This window comes from Trematomus bernacchii, unplaced genomic scaffold, assembly GCF_902827165.1.
Source record: "Trematomus bernacchii unplaced genomic scaffold, fTreBer1.1, whole genome shotgun sequence".
In the NCBI taxonomy this organism is placed as follows: Eukaryota; Metazoa; Chordata; class Actinopteri; order Perciformes; family Nototheniidae; genus Trematomus; species Trematomus bernacchii.
The window spans coordinates 797288-806274 of NW_022988097.1; the positions used below are offsets into that span (position 1 = coordinate 797288).

General features: G+C 46.4%; 1 non-coding gene across 1 annotated transcript; it reads left to right on the forward strand.

Annotated features, from left to right (window-relative positions):
- The first annotated feature begins 8913 nt into the window (after nt 1-8913).
- trnat-cgu lies at nt 8914-8987 on the forward strand. Its single transcript has one exon. It is a non-coding gene; the product is annotated as a tRNA-Thr (tRNA).

The window sequence follows — 8987 nt, forward strand, 5'->3', positions numbered from 1 at the left end:
GCTCCTGAAAAATAACTTGTTGAGGTGGTGGCATGCACAGAACAGGACCGATGGCTGACAGCAACCCTTTCTCAAAGGAAGACATCTCCCTTCCCCTTCTCCTTTTTCCCCGGTCCTCCACATTCTCCTCCTCCTGTCCTGTCTGCCCTGACTCGGCTTGCTGGCTGCTGGCTGGCTGACTTTCCCCTAGCTGGCTCTCTTCCTCTGGCACCGGGCTGGGGGGTTGAGGGTCAGGAGTAGTATAGGGGGATGGAGGCAGGGTTTGCCGGGGGACATTGCTGGACGTCTCACGGTCAGGGTTAAATGGGGTTAAAAAACCCATCACTGCCGTGAAACGCCAGGGCTGATATCCCCCCGACGACCCTGCCCCGCTTCTTTTGGATTCTTTATCCCTTTTCTTCTCCTTCCTGAATCTGTCCCTCAGTGACTTCCACCTTGCCCTGCACAATTCCTCTAATGAAATGAAATAAACTTAATTTCTTGAATTACTTGAAGAATTTACTAAATTATTCCTCCATTAATGAAAACCAAATCCCTTTATCACTGTCATTTGCTTAAAAGGTTTTACATGTCACACTTTACATGAACATTTATGACATTAATGTCTATGGTGCTATTTTATGCAACATTCCATGCTGGCTAAATATACTGTCTATGCTTGCTAGCTGTCCATTCAATGTTAAAACGAAGTACACTGGATATAAACTCCCCAAACAGGCGAAAACCTTCCAGTTGCACTCACTGTCTCTGCCACCTCCCTCCATGCCTGGCTCCTCCGGTTTGTATCCCGGTAAGTAAACAAGGACTGGTCGTATAAAACCGGGTGATTCCCTACCGCTATAATTATTTTCTCCTCCATTTTTTGGGAAATGACCTGCAGTATGGCTCTCCCAGCATACACGCGGTTTGATTGGCTAGCGCTTGTACTGGCAGATTTGCTTAAACGGGATTTGATTGGCTGACGCTTCCGTCGAAGCTTGGAAAGTTGAACTTTTCTCAACTTTTGAAGCGAGCAACGGAGGCAAGGCGACGGAACCACAATGCAGTTCGGCAAAGCCTGACGTTACCCCATTCAAAGTGAATGGGAAGCGTCTCCGTTGAAGCATGCAATGCTGCCGTGTGGACGTACAGTAAATCATAAAGCAAAAGCCATGTATTTAATGATTGAAGCCATTGTTCAAACTGTCATCTAGTTACAACTGTCAAGGTTGGTGAAGCAGGCAGGACCCAAATGCAGATTTTACGGGAAATACCTTTATTTCAAGGTTACATGGTGACAAAACAGAACACAACCCCGTCAACACAGTCACAGACTAACAATGACAGACAGAAAAACCAGAACTAAAATACACACAAGACTAATCACACAGGTGAGGAGGGAGGAGAAAACACAGGGGCACCAGGTGAACACAATCGGGTAATCAGGTAGGAGGGAAAACAGACAGAAAGCAACAGGCAAGACAGGGGGTGAACACTTTTCAAAATAAGACAGGAAACCAAAGACAGAAAAAGACAAGACAAAACACAACACAGACAGATCGTGACAGTACCCCCCCCCCTCAAGGGACGGATCCCAGACGTCCCAAAAAAGTCCAGCAGGGTGGGTGGAGGGGGACCGGAGGAGGGACACATAACTAGGGCCAAAAGGGTGGGTGGAGGGGGTCTGGAGGACGGGTTTGGGCTGACAGCCCAGGGGCACAGCGGAGGACCCGGAAGGGGTCTCGGGCGGATGGCCCGGGGGCAAGACAGAGATCAAGGAGGGGGTCTCGGGCGGACGGCCCGGGGGCAAGGCAGAGTCCAAAAAGGGGCGAAGGCCACAACGGGCGAACTCAGGAGGCCGGGCTCGAGGGCGAAGGCCGCGGCTGGGGAACTCAGGGGGCCGGGCTCGAGGGCGAAGGCCGCGGCTGGGGAACTCAGGGGGCCGGGCTCGAGGGCGAAGACCGCGGCACTCAGGGGGCCGGGCTCGAGGGCGAAGGCAGCGGCTGGAAGAGTCAGGCGGCCGGGCTCGAGGGCGAAGGCCGCGGCTGGGGAAATCGGGGCCGGGCGAAGGCCGCGGCACACAGGGGGCCGGGCTCGAGGGCAAACAAGAAGGCGGTGACGGGACAGCTCTGGAGGACGGGCAGGACCCGGTGTCGGCCGGACCCCCAACAGAACAGGACACAGAGTTGGCAGGACCCCCGGCTGAACAAATCAAATCAAATCAAGGTTTATTTATAAAGCACATTTAAAAGCGATTTTTGGTCGGGCCAAAGTGCTCTACATGTAATAACTACAATCAACAAGTGTCGGCAGGACCCCCAACGGAACAGAACATGGAGCTGGCAGGACCCCCGGCGTAGCATGTGTCGGCGGAACCCCCAACAGGACAGGATATGGTGTTGGCAGGACTCCCGGCAGAACAGTAGTCGGCAGGACCTCCAACGGCACAGGACATAGGGTTGGCAGGACCCGCGGCAGAAGAGTAGTCGGCGGGACCTCCAACGGCACAGGACATAGGGTTGGCAGGACCCCCGGCAGAACAGTAGTCGGCGGGACCTCCAACGGCACAGGACATGGAGTTGGCAGGACCCACAGCGGAACCTCCAACGGACCAGGACATTGGGTAGGGACTTGAGAGGGGACTCCAGAGGTGACTTGACAGGGGACTTGAGAGGGAACTCGAGAGGAGACTCGAGAGGGAACTTGAGAGGGGACTTGGGTCGGGTTGTACGCCGACAGGACACGGGGAGCAGGAGTCGGCCGGAACGCCGACAGGACACGGGGAGCTGGCGTTGGCCGGAGAGCCAACAGGAGATGAGGTGCTGGAGTCGGCCGGTACGTCGACAGGACACGGGGAGCTGGAGTGGGCCGGACCACCGACAGGACACGAGGGGCTGGAGTCGGCCGGGGAGCCAGTACTGGAGCCGAAACTGGAGCCGGAACCATGGCTGCTGGGGCCAGGACTGAAGCTGGAACCATGGCTGCTGGGGCCAGGACTGAGGCCGGAACCATGGCTGCTGGGGCCTGACCTGGGGCTGGGACCAGAACTGGGGCTGGAACCATGGCGGTTGGGACCGGAACAGAAGCCTGGACCATGGCTGTGTGGGCCAGGTAATGGAGCACGGAAACATGGCTGTGTGGGCCGGTACTGGAGCACGGATCCATGGCTGTGTGGGCCGGTACTGTAAAAGCGTTCTCGAAAGAAGCTATGTTGGGTGCTGTGGCAGGCAGGGGGCTAGCATGCCTGGGGCTAGCAGGCCGGGAAACGCATGTCTGGAGGAAGTCCATAATCCAGCCAGGTAAGAACTTCACTAACCCTGGTTTCTCTGTTGCCCTCTGGTACGCCTCTGCCAGGGCAGCCCTCTTCTGCTCCACACTGGTTGCTCCCCTCCATTTACCATAGCTGCAAGCCAGCAAGTAGGTCAATTAATACAACTCCACTTCAAATGGATCATCTGCTGGGTCCATATTTGGTTAGTTCCTTCTGTCAAGGTTGAGTGAAGCAGGCAGGACCCAAATGCAGATTTTACGGGAAATACCTTTATTTCAAGGTTACACGGTGACAAAACAGAACACAACCCCGTGAACACAGTCACAGACTAACAAGGAACTAACAATGACATACAGAAAAACCAGAACTAAAATACACACAAGACTAATCACACAAACAAGACACAGGTGAGGAGGGAGGAGAAAACACAGGGGCACCAGGTGAACACAATCGGGTAATCAGGTAGGAGGGAAAACAGACAGAAAGCAACAGGCAAGACAGGGGGTGAACACTTTTCAAAATAAGACAGGAAACCAAAGACAGAAAAAGACAAGACAAAACACAACACAGACAGATCGTCACAACAACATTGATAAGAATATGAGATGCACAAGGGCCGGTGTGATTGATGGGGGTTTATAAAGCTTGTGAGCTGGTTATAATTCATCCAAGCGGCACATGAAAATGTTGTGGGAAATTGCAGGGCTGTAAAGATAAATCAATACATAATGTTAATCAGATACAAGCAGTAAAAAATGTGGCTGCATCGATACACAACCACAGACCTGCTGTTAGACAACCTATCCTGACCTTTACTATTGTAGGTCGACGCCCAACCTTAAATATCTCGCAAAAGTTCCACATATCAAGGGTTAGCATTTAAGACACAACCATTCCCCTGGTAAACATCCCCAGTTACAAAAAAGTTATTTGCTGTTTCTATCCCAACTGTCAAAACAATTGTACTGTACAGTGGAGTGTTGCCATCTTGGTTCTTATTAAAGTAGCTAGCTTTGCTGATTTTGACACAAGTAGTTAGCTGCGAAAAAAAAAGGAAAGCGATAAGGGTGTCTGTCAAACATACCACCATTTGGAAAAGACAGGACGGGAGAAACCACATTAAACTTTTTTTTATCTGCAAACATAAGAACACAAGAACAGGTGGAACAACTAAGAACAAACTTTTTACGAATGACCGCTCGGTTCCATTAACCTGTTAAGCCCGAGAGACCCCAGTACCGGGGTACTGCCGCAACATCTTGCAGGAAACAGTGTCTGAGGGCATGTTCATTTAATAAAACTATGAATGTTTTATATCCATGTAACGGGAAGAAACTCATCTAACTGATCATTTTTTTTTTTTTTTTCAAAAGAAAACCCACAATGCTAACACTGAGCCTCTGAATTAGCAACGAGCGAAAAATGCTAACACCTTACTGCACCGAAAATCCACATAGTTTCACATCGTGAGGTGACACAGAATCTAACGACACCGACATTACCACTGAATTATACGTATTTGCGACGTTATAAGCAAAAACGGACATCAAAACAGGTGACGCTAGGTAGCTAAAAATGCTAACATTTTTACCTTGACTCTGTAGTCTCTCCAAAGTGGTCTTCAATGGCATTAAAATGATAAAAACGCTGCTGAAGTTAATCCATAGGTTAATCCAATGTGTCTGTGTCCCTTTGAAATGATTTCTGATAATCCATAAGCATTAAAACTGCTTTTCCGTTTCCAGATGTCAAAGCTAGAGATAGGTCCACTCTGATGCAAAATTACATGCGCGAAGCCCCCACCTCTTCTCTTCACAACGTGTGTGTGTGTGGGGGACTCCTCCTTCGATTCTATTGGCTCTAACGGTCAGAAAGAGGTGTCAACCATCAAAATCGAGCAAGGGAAGCCAGAGATGTGGAAAATCCACCCAAATGACCCCAGAAGTGGTTTCTTTTTGCTAAATCTCTCTAAAAAGGTCAAATTTCACTTGTTTTGCATCAATCTTGATACAGGGTACTTATTATATGTTGTACTTTGGATTCCTAAAGCTTTTAGTCTACTAACCCATCATCCAAGGGTGGTTTTCACTATAAGTAAAAAATAATTTTTGTTAGTTACACTATTGACACAAAGTACAATTCAAATATATTGATGTATTTTTGTATTGTAAAGGATGCAAGTGACTTGCCAGTGTTTTTCATTGCTTCTTGGTTAATATAACTTTGAAATGATATATTGCAAACATAACCTCAATGTTGTTAAGTACAGGTTCAACTTTCAGAGTGTTTCTTTAAGGGGTGTGCAACACTTTATGGATCCTGCAGTATTTTGCATTGACTTTGAAGCACGCATCAGGCTATCCTTTCCCTTCCCCTGTCCTCTTTTTTCCCTCCCCCTCTCTTCCCTTCATCCCTCTTTGTTCCTTCTGTCCTTCCCCTGAAGCTCAGAGGTACGCTTTGGAAAACAAATATCCCAGCGGCCTAAACGCTTTTCTCCAAAGAGAACCTCCAACTACAACGGCTCTTAGTTCAGCATCATTTCTTTGTTTGGATCATATCACTTTTCACCATCCCTCGCTCTCTACCTCAATCCTTCTGTACTTTCTCTCTCCCGCCCCTCAAGTGTTGAAGTGATGCCTTTGAAAACAAATATCCCAGAGCACCACTTAGTTCTCCTCTCTCTGAAGGAAAATCCTTCAATAACGGTGTCAGATCATCTGCTGTTTGGGGAAAGAGGGGGAACCAACGGTGTACAAAAGAGAGAGTGATGAAAAGACGGAATTGATTGTGAGAGTAAGAAAGCAAGAGAGAGGAAGGCAGTGAGACATTTATGTAGAACTAGAGAGAAACTTTCTTAGGCTTCTAAACCATCTGTTTTTATGAAGCACATTTGCTTACTTTCTTCCCCTCGAGGAGTTGCGCACACTAGCAAAAGTACAGCCAGCTGTAACTGTGTGTGTGTGTGTGTGTGTGTGTGTGTGTGTGTGTGTGTGTGTGTGTGTGTGTGTGTGTGTGTGTGTGTGTGTGTGTATATCCTCTGTCTCTCTTCATTTGCTCCTCCACTACTATTTCCAGCTGACATCATGATTTTCCTTTAACAACTAATGCACCACTAATAGTGGTGCAGTGATGACGTATTTTTGAAGGCCGACCCTGAAGTTAGCAGCGCAAAGGATCACTCGACAAAAAGCAATGGAATGTTTTGAACATTGCAGAATATTATATTGTGGCAAACACACTTTTTTGATAGACAAAAAATAGACAAATAGACATTTTGTTCAGAAAGATAATCTCCATATATCAACACCACGTACGTAAATGCAATCACCAGAAGTAAATGGCTAACGAACTAAGCTAGCGTAATGCTAAGGAACTACATCACAGTCACATGATATAGATCAGGGGTACTCAAACTTTTTTATTAAAGGTCCAGTTGTGAACTTTATACAAGGTCACTGGTCCGGATCAATGCCCCCCCCCCCCCCCCCCCCCCCCCCCCGAGCGGAGAAACGAAACTGAAATTAAGAAGCAGTTTCTTGGCGCTCTATGCATGGGGCCTTGAGGGGGTTGTCGTTGTAGTAAATTAAAGGGTGTTTCATGTTGTCGTTGCTGTGGACCTTCTTAATCTACCTTCTTTGGGGGCCCCCTTCTGGTCCAAGCACTTGCCTGCCTTGCCTGTCGGTAAACGGCGCCCCTGTATACACACACACATTCAATACATACATACAGTATGTCAAGGTAAACTTGCGGTTAACTTGCGGTCTGCTATGCGTGTCACGCTCGCGCACACAAGTAAATATATATGCACGTTCATTCTCACAACGCGTCAGACACAAGACGCGCGTACATGATGATGTACATTAATTTATCAGAATCAGAATTTCTTTTTTATTCTTTTTTTAATTTTTTTATAATGGGACACAGGGTTCGGTCCGGATTGATTTGCAGTTCGGTCCGGATCCGGACCTTGGTCCGGAGTTTGAGAAGCCCTGATATAGATAGATAAAAGATAAATCTTCCAATTTTACAGATTAATATTGGGGATATTAATAGTTTTAGGGGATTTTAGATGTTCCAATTTAATATTAATTTAGCACCGCAAAGTAATTGACCTTGAATCAAATCAACTTTATTTAAATAGCCCTTTACACAAAACCTAGTTGATCAAAGAGCTTAACAGCGATAATGGAGGAAGAAATGAAAGGACACTGACTAAATATAACAGAAGATGACATATATATACATATCATATTGTTAAATATATTTCCTAAATGTCTATATGTATTGTTACAACCCTGGGTCGTTAGGTCATTTGTGTGTATATTTTTCCCTCCTCCTGTGTCTGTGAGTGTGTGTGTGTGTGAGTGAGCAAGCAGGTGGTGCCCGTTAGCTGATTAGCTACCTTCTGCATGCTGATTGGTCCACCTGAGGAGACGGGAGCATATTAAGCTGCAGCCGTGCAGGTCCTCGGCCGCTCTCTCTGACTAGACTTCTCCTACTCCAAACACTGTTGCGCATTTATATCTGTCCTGTTGTGCTGTGTTCGCATTTTGACCGTATACCTTGTCCTCCTCTTTTTGCTGTGAGACTTGAGAAAGAAAGCTAATTTACCTGTCTTTGTAGACACGCTTTATTTTGTTCTCAGGAGTGCAAAACCCTTTTCTTTTGGAAAATTCGTTTTCTCCTGTTTCTACGTTAGAGTAGGTTAGAAGCCAGTACGTTTATTTTTCTCATTCGTTAGGTAAGATTTTTGTGTTAAAAGGTTTGTTTGTTTTGTGGTTTTGTTACTCCTCTTTGTAATTTTGGTAATTACATTTACCAAACGACATTCTTTGTCTTGGTGTCCATGTTCTTGGGAGTGGGAAAAGTGCGGAGAGTGCAAACATTGTGTTGCGCCTAGGTTCCCCTAGATCTGGGCGTAACATAATACATATACGATATGCAACCTGGGGCTGGACAATTTATCAACACTCTATCTGTATCATGATATGAGACTAGATATCAGCTGAGATTTTGAATGACATCCATGCATCCATCCCTAGTTCTAAAGGCTGCATTACAATAGAGTGATGTACATTTCTGAACTTACTTGACTTACTTACCTTCGGGTGATATGTTTTTACCAATGGCAACTGTTGCATGATGCATCACCAATCAGTATGCTGCTATCTCAGGGGCAAACAGATGTAACCGGCCTTTGCTCTAATAGCTTTACCCAAGTTTATTTCCCCTTAAATGGCTTCAAGTCAAGTAAACAATATAATCGCGTCACTGTCATGCTCATATTTTTGGATCTGACAATTCAAACGCTTCATTTGCGTCTTGGCATGTTTACACTGAGATATATACAAACCTGAGGCGGTGTTCTTCAGTGGCAGAGCCAGATTGAGATGCTTTTAATACTTTATAATCTACATATTGGTCTTAGCTGCCATGACATGTTTGATATTATTGAAACCCGCCAGGAATTATTTTAATTAGTGTGTAGATGTGTGCAACACATGGCTCCGCAATCTGTTGAAGCTGTTACGGCTATAAACACTGAATAAGTTCAAATGTAAAAGAACATCTAATGCAACTTGATTTTCTTCCTTTTTTCCCTGGAAGATACTGCTATCCAACCAGTGTATATTTGAATGACATAGGGAAAAGGAAGGAACAGTGGCATTGTCGCTAAGACGGTTAAAACACCTGTCTCGTAAACAGGAGATCCTGGGTTCAAATCCCAGCAATGCCT